The 10,646-nt window shown below is 36.8% G+C and overlaps 1 long non-coding RNA gene across 1 annotated transcript; it reads right to left on the reverse strand.

Annotated features, from left to right (window-relative positions):
- Positions 1-1,074: 1,074 nt before the first annotated feature.
- LOC103603128 lies at positions 1,075-7,812 on the reverse strand. The gene is made up of 3 exons (XR_551581.1): positions 6,886-7,812; positions 4,287-5,679; positions 1,075-1,586 (listed from the first exon to the last, which is right to left on the reverse strand). It is a non-coding gene; the product is annotated as an uncharacterized LOC103603128 (long non-coding RNA).
- Positions 7,813-10,646: the final 2,834 nt, after the last annotated feature.

Genomic DNA, 10,646 nt, shown 5'->3' on the forward strand with positions numbered 1-10,646 from the left:
GTGAACCAGAGCAACAGAAAACTATTTTTAGCATCTTTAGAACAAACACCAGGAAAGATTTTTTAAAAGAGAAGCTTTGAAAACACCAACACTGCAGAGCTTTTCCAGCAGTTAAGATGTTTGTTTGAAATTATGGCCCTAGGCTCCGACAGCAGTCCTAGGGCAAGACCAGGGCAGGCATCCAGTCCTCTTGGAAGCTGTTATTTAGATTAAAACATTCAAAAATATGTTAAAACCCTCCAATGAAGTCTAAAGTGAAGAAAAAGTACTGATTACAACACATTCCCAAGGTTCATGTCTTCTAAGCTGGTTTGAGTCATAGGTGCAAATGCATATAAATGTAGGTATACCATTTAAGAGCCTCAGTTTAAGAAGCTATCTGTATCAAATGGACACACAATTTTTTTTTAACCACACAACTTGTAAATGTTGAAATACACACCCAGCTTTCTACAGAACAGAAAAAATATCTTTACCTTTAGAGTTCAACAGAATTTTCAAACCTAGCTTCATTCAAGAGCTGTTGTTGCTCTATTTTAAACTCACTCAGATTTTCTTGAGTCATAACTTCTTTCCTCTCTACTCCAGCTGATGCCTCAACATCTCAGAGGGTACTCCAGTGAAATATCATTTGGGATGCTTTTGTCAAGGAAACTTGCTTTATCATACTACTTCTTTTTGAGAAGATAACAGACATTCCTAAATAAGCATCCTTTTTAACTAGTAAAATATTATTTTTTGCTTATAAAAGTTTACCAGGGCTGGCCAGTTAGCTCAGTTGGTTAGAGCAGCAGCGGTGCTGATAACACCAAGGTTAAGGGAAATCAGCCAGCTGCCAAAAAAAAAAGAGTGGTTTCTGGATTGTGTATGCATAACAATGGCCTTAATGAAAAGGAGGAAGGGATAAGGGACTCCCATCTCCTCAATATGTCACGTGAACTGACTTTCATAGGTAAGGTTTCAAAAGACAGGATCTTTCCTAATACTGGGATTGGGGGAGGAAGGAGTATGAGGATGTCCAGGTGATTAATGCCCTCTTTGAGTATTAAGTAATGAAAGACAGCTACTCAATACTTTTTTCCCTTTTTTCACAGGTTTTACTTCAATGCAGTAAGAGATCCTTTATCTCTGTCCACAATATCCTTCTAATCTTTTTATTAACAGAGCAATCCATGCAGGCAGATTGCCAAAATGCTTCGATCTCTGTCATAAACAAATCAGGAACTGTTAGCAAAAGGTACAAGAAAACAGAGATAGATGGGCTAAGTCTTCATTCTTCTAATGAAAATTATGGGTTTTTGAAAAAACAAAATTATGTTGTTTTTTGTTTTTCTGGTTTCCCTGAAGTTCCCAACATGAAATTCTTCTGTCTGAGATACTTATTTCAATGTTGGACTCCCACATCCCAAATGACATTAAGAAATTCCATAAATTTACATTTTCCGTGCTTTGATGTAGTGTGCCCAGACATGCATAATCATTGTAGAGCTGACCAGTGAGTACTACGACAGGACTGCTGTGATCAGGGTAAACCAAAAATAGCAGCCTAAATATCCTCTAAATTTCTTTCACTAGTTGGTTGTGACCTGAAGTGTGCCCAGACATGCATAATCATTGTAGAGCTGACCAGTGAGTACTACGACAGGACTGCTATGATCAGGGTAAACCAAAAATAGCAGCCTAAATATCCTCTAAATTTCTTTCACTAGTTGGTTGTGACCTGGAAAACAAGCTAAGGGAAGATTATTCTAGCATTATATCTGAACACTTGTTTTTGTACTTCAAAATATGCTAATGGAGGTTGACATACAATTCAACCTAGTGAGTGTTGAAAGATGGAGAAACATCTCTTGATGTAGAAGACAGGAAATCCTCACTCATTCAATGCCCTTTAGCAAGACTTTCAATTCACAAGGGGATCATCCCACCCTCATCAGTTTCTATTACCTCAGTCAGTTTCAGAATACTGACAGGGAAAAACAGAAGGACGATGGAGAAAATAGAGCTAATGCAATAGTATAGACGGGCATAAATATTTCTTACTGCTGAAGGCTCTGCTGAGGGCATTTATAAAATATTTAGAAATGAAACTTCCTTTGCAGATGGGGTAGGTCACCTGGGGTTCAAAATGAAAGCAAAAGAATCTGGCAACAGTTAAAACTTTTTGAAAATCTTTCTTCTCCAAAGTTTTAAGGGAAGTTTAAACTAATCATGCCCACAGTTAGGTGGGCAAATTATAAGTAACTCTAAGAAAATCCCTCATTATTTTTAATTTTGCTTTACTAGAACATATTAAAGGAATTGAGAATCGAGAAGAAAGTGGGTTATTATGGAAAATATTTCCCCTCAGTCCTTAAAATCACTGGGTTTGGGTTATTAACTTAGAAGTTCTACTATAATCAAGTTTTTCATCAGAAGAGAAGCAATTTTAGCCACTGAAATCTAAGCGGCTTTTCTTCAATGCTACCCAGCAGGAAGGAAAAAAATGAAAACGAGAAGAGCCCTCTTGCGTTTGAAAAGTTATTAGTCTTAAATGAAAGATACAGTATTACCTTCCAAAAACAAGAGTAAAGGCTGACTAGTTCATGAAACCCAGGGTTGAGGTTTCCAAGGCCCTTTTATTAGAGGAACTTCCCCTTTATAGCACAAGAGTTCACATGTGTATTGACAACAATCAGATGAGTTCCTAAAAATTATGGGGAAAAGGGGAAAAACAAAACAGATGCAATTTGTATACACATATACTGAACATAATTAAAAGAATTTATAAAATGGTCACCTTTCTTACAGAATAAATGCAGACTGAATTATGAATGCACCTCCAGGTTTAAGTTGTTTGAGTTGTTTTTGTTTCATTTTCCAGTAATAAATAAATAAAATTTGTTCTAAGTTTTAGATCCGCCTGGGCCACAGCAGGACCTTGAGTCATTACTGGGCTTTCTTCCCCTGGTCACTCCTGTGCGTAGCATTTGTATGTACAGGGGTTACCGATTTCACTGGCCCATCAGGGTGTATGCCATCTTTTCGGGGTGGCATGCGCTCATTAATTCGGTCCAGACCTCGGGCTTCTTCAAAACTCCGGATCTTGTGCTGAAGCGAAAACCCTCTGATGGCTACAGAAAAACAGGAAAAGGGGATGGGGAGCACTCAATTAGGCAGCAAAGTAGCAAGCTTAAAAAAGTTTCTTAGCACACAGCAACTTCCTAGGGAAAAATAGAAAGGTGGCAAAGGAGCACGTGTCTGGTGAAGGTAATAAGCAATACTTGATTGAATCAGCCTTGTCTGAAGCTACTGACTGCTTCTTTAAGGCAACCAAATGGTAGCTGAAACTGTAAAAATAGTTTTCATAAAAGTTCAGTATAAGTTATCATGGCAAAAGTATACCTGACAAAAAGCTAACATGTTCTTATTTAGTCCCAATATATTTAAGTTTCTTATGGGCCAGAAACATGCTCGATGCTAGGAAAAAGGCAACACTAGAATAACAGAACAAGTTAAACACAGAGTAGTTGCTTTAAGTACAAACACCACATTAACCACACAAAAGTAATAAAAGAGCTAATCTTTTTGTTTAGGACAGCACTTCATCTTGCACAACCAGGAGCTGTAAGTTAGAAACAGTCAAAATAGCTTCTAGATATTTTCCTTCTGATTCGACTTTTTTTTTTTTTTTGGTGGCTGGTTGGTTAGGGGATCCGGTGTTACTAGTATCAAGTCTGATTCAACTTTTATAGCATCAAGGAAAGGCATTCCCAGTTTGAACCACCCTACTTAATAAAAATTAAATTTATAACACAGATTTATTAATTACAATAGTTTTCATCCACAAATTCACAGGTAATATTACTTAAAATATGTTTCCACAGAAACAAAGATAATTTGGTTTGACTCCCTTAGGGCAATCTCAGAAATGAATCCAACTAAATTCCAGTCAACTTTCGCCTCTGCTTTTGATATCCCTTAGTAATTATATTACTTAAAATATGTTTCCACAGAAACAAAGATAATTTGGTTTGACTCCCTTAGGGCAACCTCAGAAATGAATCCAACTAAATTCCAGTCAACTTTCGCCTCTGCTTTTGATATCCCTTAGTAAGATAAAGAGGCTGACCTGTCTGAATCTCTTGTAATCAAACGGATGTCTCTTGTATATGGANGTGTGCCCAGACATGCATAATCATTGTAGAGCTGACCAGTGAGTACTACGACAGGACTGCTATGATCAGGGTAAACCAAAAATAGCAGCCTAAATATCCTCTAAATTTCTTTCACTAGTTGGTTGTGACCTGGAAAACAAGCTAAGGGAAGATTATTCTAGCATTATATCTGAACACTTGTTTTTGTACTTCAAAATATGCTAATGGAGGTTGACATACAATTCAACCTAGTGAGTGTTGAAAGATGGAGAAACATCTCTTGATGTAGAAGACAGGAAATCCTCACTCATTCAATGCCCTTTAGCAAGACTTTCAATTCACAAGGGGATCATCCCACCCTCATCAGTTTCTATTACCTCAGTCAGTTTCAGAATACTGACAGGGAAAAACAGAAGGACGATGGAGAAAATAGAGCTAATGCAATAGTATAGACGGGCATAAATATTTCTTACTGCTGAAGGCTCTGCTGAGGGCATTTATAAAATATTTAGAAATGAAACTTCCTTTGCAGATGGGGTAGGTCACCTGGGGTTCAAAATGAAAGCAAAAGAATCTGGCAACAGTTAAAACTTTTTGAAAATCTTTCTTCTCCAAAGTTTTAAGGGAAGTTTAAACTAATCATGCCCACAGTTAGGTGGGCAAATTATAAGTAACTCTAAGAAAATCCCTCATTATTTTTAATTTTGCTTTACTAGAACATATTAAAGGAATTGAGAATCGAGAAGAAAGTGGGTTATTATGGAAAATATTTCCCCTCAGTCCTTAAAATCACTGGGTTTGGGTTATTAACTTAGAAGTTCTACTATAATCAAGTTTTTCATCAGAAGAGAAGCAATTTTAGCCACTGAAATCTAAGCGGCTTTTCTTCAATGCTACCCAGCAGGAAGGAAAAAAATGAAAACGAGAAGAGCCCTCTTGCGTTTGAAAAGTTATTAGTCTTAAATGAAAGATACAGTATTACCTTCCAAAAACAAGAGTAAAGGCTGACTAGTTCATGAAACCCAGGGTTGAGGTTTCCAAGGCCCTTTTATTAGAGGAACTTCCCCTTTATAGCACAAGAGTTCACATGTGTATTGACAACAATCAGATGAGTTCCTAAAAATTATGGGGAAAAGGGGAAAAACAAAACAGATGCAATTTGTATACACATATACTGAACATAATTAAAAGAATTTATAAAATGGTCACCTTTCTTACAGAATAAATGCAGACTGAATTATGAATGCACCTCCAGGTTTAAGTTGTTTGAGTTGTTTTTGTTTCATTTTCCAGTAATAAATAAATAAAATTTGTTCTAAGTTTTAGATCCGCCTGGGCCACAGCAGGACCTTGAGTCATTACTGGGCTTTCTTCCCCTGGTCACTCCTGTGCGTAGCATTTGTATGTACAGGGGTTACCGATTTCACTGGCCCATCAGGGTGTATGCCATCTTTTCGGGGTGGCATGCGCTCATTAATTCGGTCCAGACCTCGGGCTTCTTCAAAACTCCGGATCTTGTGCTGAAGCGAAAACCCTCTGATGGCTACAGAAAAACAGGAAAAGGGGATGGGGAGCACTCAATTAGGCAGCAAAGTAGCAAGCTTAAAAAAGTTTCTTAGCACACAGCAACTTCCTAGGGAAAAATAGAAAGGTGGCAAAGGAGCACGTGTCTGGTGAAGGTAATAAGCAATACTTGATTGAATCAGCCTTGTCTGAAGCTACTGACTGCTTCTTTAAGGCAACCAAATGGTAGCTGAAACTGTAAAAATAGTTTTCATAAAAGTTCAGTATAAGTTATCATGGCAAAAGTATACCTGACAAAAAGCTAACATGTTCTTATTTAGTCCCAATATATTTAAGTTTCTTATGGGCCAGAAACATGCTCGATGCTAGGAAAAAGGCAACACTAGAATAACAGAACAAGTTAAACACAGAGTAGTTGCTTTAAGTACAAACACCACATTAACCACACAAAAGTAATAAAAGAGCTAATCTTTTTGTTTAGGACAGCACTTCATCTTGCACAACCAGGAGCTGTAAGTTAGAAACAGTCAAAATAGCTTCTAGATATTTTCCTTCTGATTCGACTTTTTTTTTTTTTTTGGTGGCTGGTTGGTTAGGGGATCCGGTGTTACTAGTATCAAGTCTGATTCAACTTTTATAGCATCAAGGAAAGGCATTCCCAGTTTGAACCACCCTACTTAATAAAAATTAAATTTATAACACAGATTTATTAATTACAATAGTTTTCATCCACAAATTCACAGGTAATATTACTTAAAATATGTTTCCACAGAAACAAAGATAATTTGGTTTGACTCCCTTAGGGCAATCTCAGAAATGAATCCAACTAAATTCCAGTCAACTTTCGCCTCTGCTTTTGATATCCCTTAGTAAGATAAAGAGGCTGACCTGTCTGAATCTCTTGTAATCAAACGGATGTCTCTTGTATATGGAAGGGATATAGGATTAAAACCACTTGAGTCTCATGACCAGTTGCTTAAGCTTCGGCCATTGCATTAAAACTGAGCCCAGAAAGGACTTTAGTTGTGGTGAAGGTCACTTAAATTAATACAAGTACAGGACACAAAGAAACACTTGCTTTGTGAACACGCCTAGAAATATCTATTCCTTTTCTCACTGTTACAGTTCTGGTGATGCAATAACAAAATATTTGAAATGTTTATAAAGCTTTTGAAAACTAATAGACAGACACATGATCACATCTATCAGAGCAACATGGCCATACCTTCCCGGGCCTCTACTGCTTCTACTGTGGCTGTAAGAGGGCAGCAGCGGTGGCATGCAAAAATGAAGACAGAAAAAGAGTGAGTAATCCACCCGCAGTGCTGCCAGCACAGACATCCCAGGGTTCCCCTGCTAGCCTATCCCTTCCATAATAAAAGCTGACTAGTCAGAGAAGCAAGAGGATTATTGCAAGAAACTAAATCAGGAGGGGTGTCTGTGGATATGAAGTGGGGAGGATTAATGAGAAACTAAATTAGGGGGGGAATATGAGGTGGGGAGAGTTTCTAATATTTTTAGCTTTTTAAGTGGTGTAGGCACATTGCTCTCTTCATTTTAAACAGCAAACTGATAGTTTATGTCTTGACATCCACATATCAAAATAGCTTGTCAAATTAAATAACTTAACATCACCCCCATTCTTTAGTTTGTAATAGCTCAGACAGTATTAAGTAAGCTGCTGCTGGGTCCTATTCAAAAAGCAAATTTAAAACTACTTACTGTTCTCAAGCAACTTATGTGGGGTCCCACTGTATTTTAAATTACTTGATAAAAAAGAGTGACTTTTGAATAGGAGACTGGCATTTGGAAGGAGAGAAAAATGGGTTACAAGTGGGGGTCATTTCTTATTCAGGGAAAAGACATTGAACTACTCAATTCCCAGTGCAAATTCATGTACCCATCTGGAATTAGAGATACAGAGGCAAAATTTCTAACCCATACGGCAGCTTCCATTCAGTGTTCAAGAGGGCAAGCTAATTACCGTACTAAGAAAGCCCTCTTCTCCCTTAGAGATGGAAAAGGAAGCAATTTAAAAATTAGTACCAACAGGTAAACTTCCTTGCATCTTCTTTCTTGCACGGTAAAAACCCTAATATATGAAAAGGTTACAGGCTGTAGGAATAAAGATCCTGTTAGCAGAACCCTGTCAGTTCCTCCAATACCAATTTTCTAAAAGAAGACAGGGAAGAATAATGGACAGTAACAGTTTGCTGTTCCCAAGGCTTTACACATCAGTAAGAGTGGAGAATATGAAAAAAACTGCAAAGTTAACTTCCTAACACAATGTTAAAAATGGATATTTGGAATCAACTTATCAAGTGCTTATTTTGTCAACCATATGTAGGCATGTGTTAAAGCAACATCACACCATCTCTAATCTTAAATAGAACAAATACACTTCACAAGAAAACTATAGTGCCTTCTAACAGTACATCACTGATGCACTGATAGAAGTTGGAGAACAAAGCTTTGCCTGAAAGTGCTGGTCTAATTAGAGTTTAAAAACTATGTGGTGAAACACGTACTAGTACTACCTTGTTTGGGTCCCTTATAAAATTGCTTTTTGCACTGGGTATTAAGATAGCAACCTGCATTGAGGAACATTATAAGAAACAGTCATATAAAACTAACCGAACAATTTTTTTCTTTTTAACGTCTTTACTGAAATATAATTCACATATACCATAAAATTCACTTGTTTCAAGTATACAAGCCAACAACTTTAATACAGAGTTGTGCAACCATCACCACAATCTGTGTTTAGAATATTCTCATCACCCCAAAGAAGAATCCCCTAATCATTAGCAGTCACTTCCCATTTCCCTCTCTCCCCTATCCCCTGAGCCCTAGTCAGCCATTAATCTACTTTCTGTCTCTATAGATTTGCCTGTTCTAGACATTTCATGTGAATGGAGTCATATAATACCTAGTCTGAATTCTTTCATTTAGCACAGGTTTCAAAGTTCACTCACGCTGAAGCATGTACCTGTACTTCATTCCTTTTCATGGCTGAAGAGTATTCCATTGCATAAACCACATTTTGTTTATCCAGTTGATGAACATTTGGGTTGTTTCCACTTTTTGGCTATTATGAAGAATTCCATTTGTGTACAAATTTTTGTGTGGACATATTTTAATTTCTCTGGGGGTCAATAACTACGACTGAAATTGCTGAGTTGTATGGTAACTCTACATTTAATTGTTTAAACAACTGCTAGAATGTTTTCCAAAGCAGCTGCACCATTTTATATTCCCTCCAGCAGTAGTGTATCAGGGTCCCAATTTCTCCACATTCTCAACATTCTCATCAACACTTCTTCCTTTTTTTTTTTTTTTTTTTTTTTTTTATGGCAGCTGGCAGTATGAGGAGCCGAACCCTTGACCTTGGTGTTACACGGCTGCCCTCTAACCAACTGGCCTAACCAGCCAGCACAACACCTCTTTTTTATTTTTTTTTCCTTTTTGTCTTTTTTACTGACCGGTAACGGGATCGCAACCCTCAGTGTCGCGCCTCAGTGGGAGCGCTGCCGCACTCCCAAGCGGCGCACTCTCCAGTGCGCCACCGGGCCGGCCCACAACACCTCTTATTAACTGTCTTTTTTAACACAGCCATCCTAGTGGGTATAAAATGGTATCTCATTGCAGTTTTGATTTGCATTTCCTGAATGTGTAATGATGTTGAACATCTTTTCATTTGCCATTTGTATGTCTTCATTGGGAAAATGTCAATTCAAATTCTTTACCCATTTTTAAATTGAATTGTCTTTTTTATCACTCAGTTGTAGGAATCCTTTTCTGGATACCAGATCCTTACAAGATATATGATTTGAAAATATTTTCACCCATTCTGTGGGTTGTCTTTTCACTTCCTTGATGTGGCACAAAAGTATTTAATTTTGATGTAGTCCAGTCTATAACTGATCTTTATCTTATTGTCTTTGTGAATCTTGCTTTGTTCTTGGCTTTTCTCTTTATTTTTGCTACTGGGAAATTTGGAGTCAAATTTATGGCTTACTATTGGCTTTACTTTTATTCTCCTTTGTGGTCCAATTTCCAAGCATATTTATTTTACTTCACTGTGTTTTATGTATACTGTACCTCACTCAAATCCTTCTTGGAATAAGGCGGGACATAAATAAATGTACATTATAAGGCCATATGGGATATTGTTGGTTGAAAACTCTCCAAGTAAAGTTATAAGAACAGTAAAAGGTCTTTTTTAGCTAATGCTCCAGTTTGCCAATGAACCTGTAGAACTGAGGCCCTGATGTGAACAGCACAAAATAAACTCACTTCCTGTCAATCTATAAGGGAGAATAAGAAGCTCAAAAAGTTGGCTCCAACTTTAATTTTGTTTGTCTCACACATTCCTAAAGATTTCTATCAATTTCAGAAGTGTCAATAAATAGTCCTATATTGATTAAAGCATTCATACTCAAATTAAGAATAAAGAGAAACTGGATACATTGGAACTGAGTCCAAGAATTATTAACAAACAAATTCCCAAATAACAAGTCTGTGAAATTCTCTCATTTATCCATCCCTGATTTGCAAATTTGCTCTTCCAAGGTCTAGAAAAAATTGGTTCAGATTAACAATAAAACAACAGAAAATTTTCAAAACTTTTCAAGTAAGGATGTTATAGAACATTCCTGTTTTTCTTTATTCATGTTTTTTCCTATCACTCTAAAATACCCTTGTCAGAGATGTTCTCAGAATATCTCACATGACTAATTACCAATCAAAGCAATGATGGAAATGTATTTTGCTTACCAAAAAAACTGCACATTTATTTGAGGGAAAAAAATCCTCAATCTGAAATATCTTATTGTTTCTTTTCATGAAATTAAAGAATTAAGAAAATAAACTGCGTACATTCAAGGAGAAAATGTTCAGTCTTCCTAGTCTAGCTAAACTCTAATATTTCAGTATTCAATTTTAAAGAGGAGAAATTCTTCAATTCCATAAAAAGAAAAAAAAAAA

Source organism: Galeopterus variegatus, unplaced genomic scaffold, assembly GCF_000696425.1.
Source record: "Galeopterus variegatus unplaced genomic scaffold, G_variegatus-3.0.2 Scaffold4463, whole genome shotgun sequence".
NCBI lineage: Eukaryota > Metazoa > Chordata > Mammalia > Dermoptera > Cynocephalidae > Galeopterus > Galeopterus variegatus.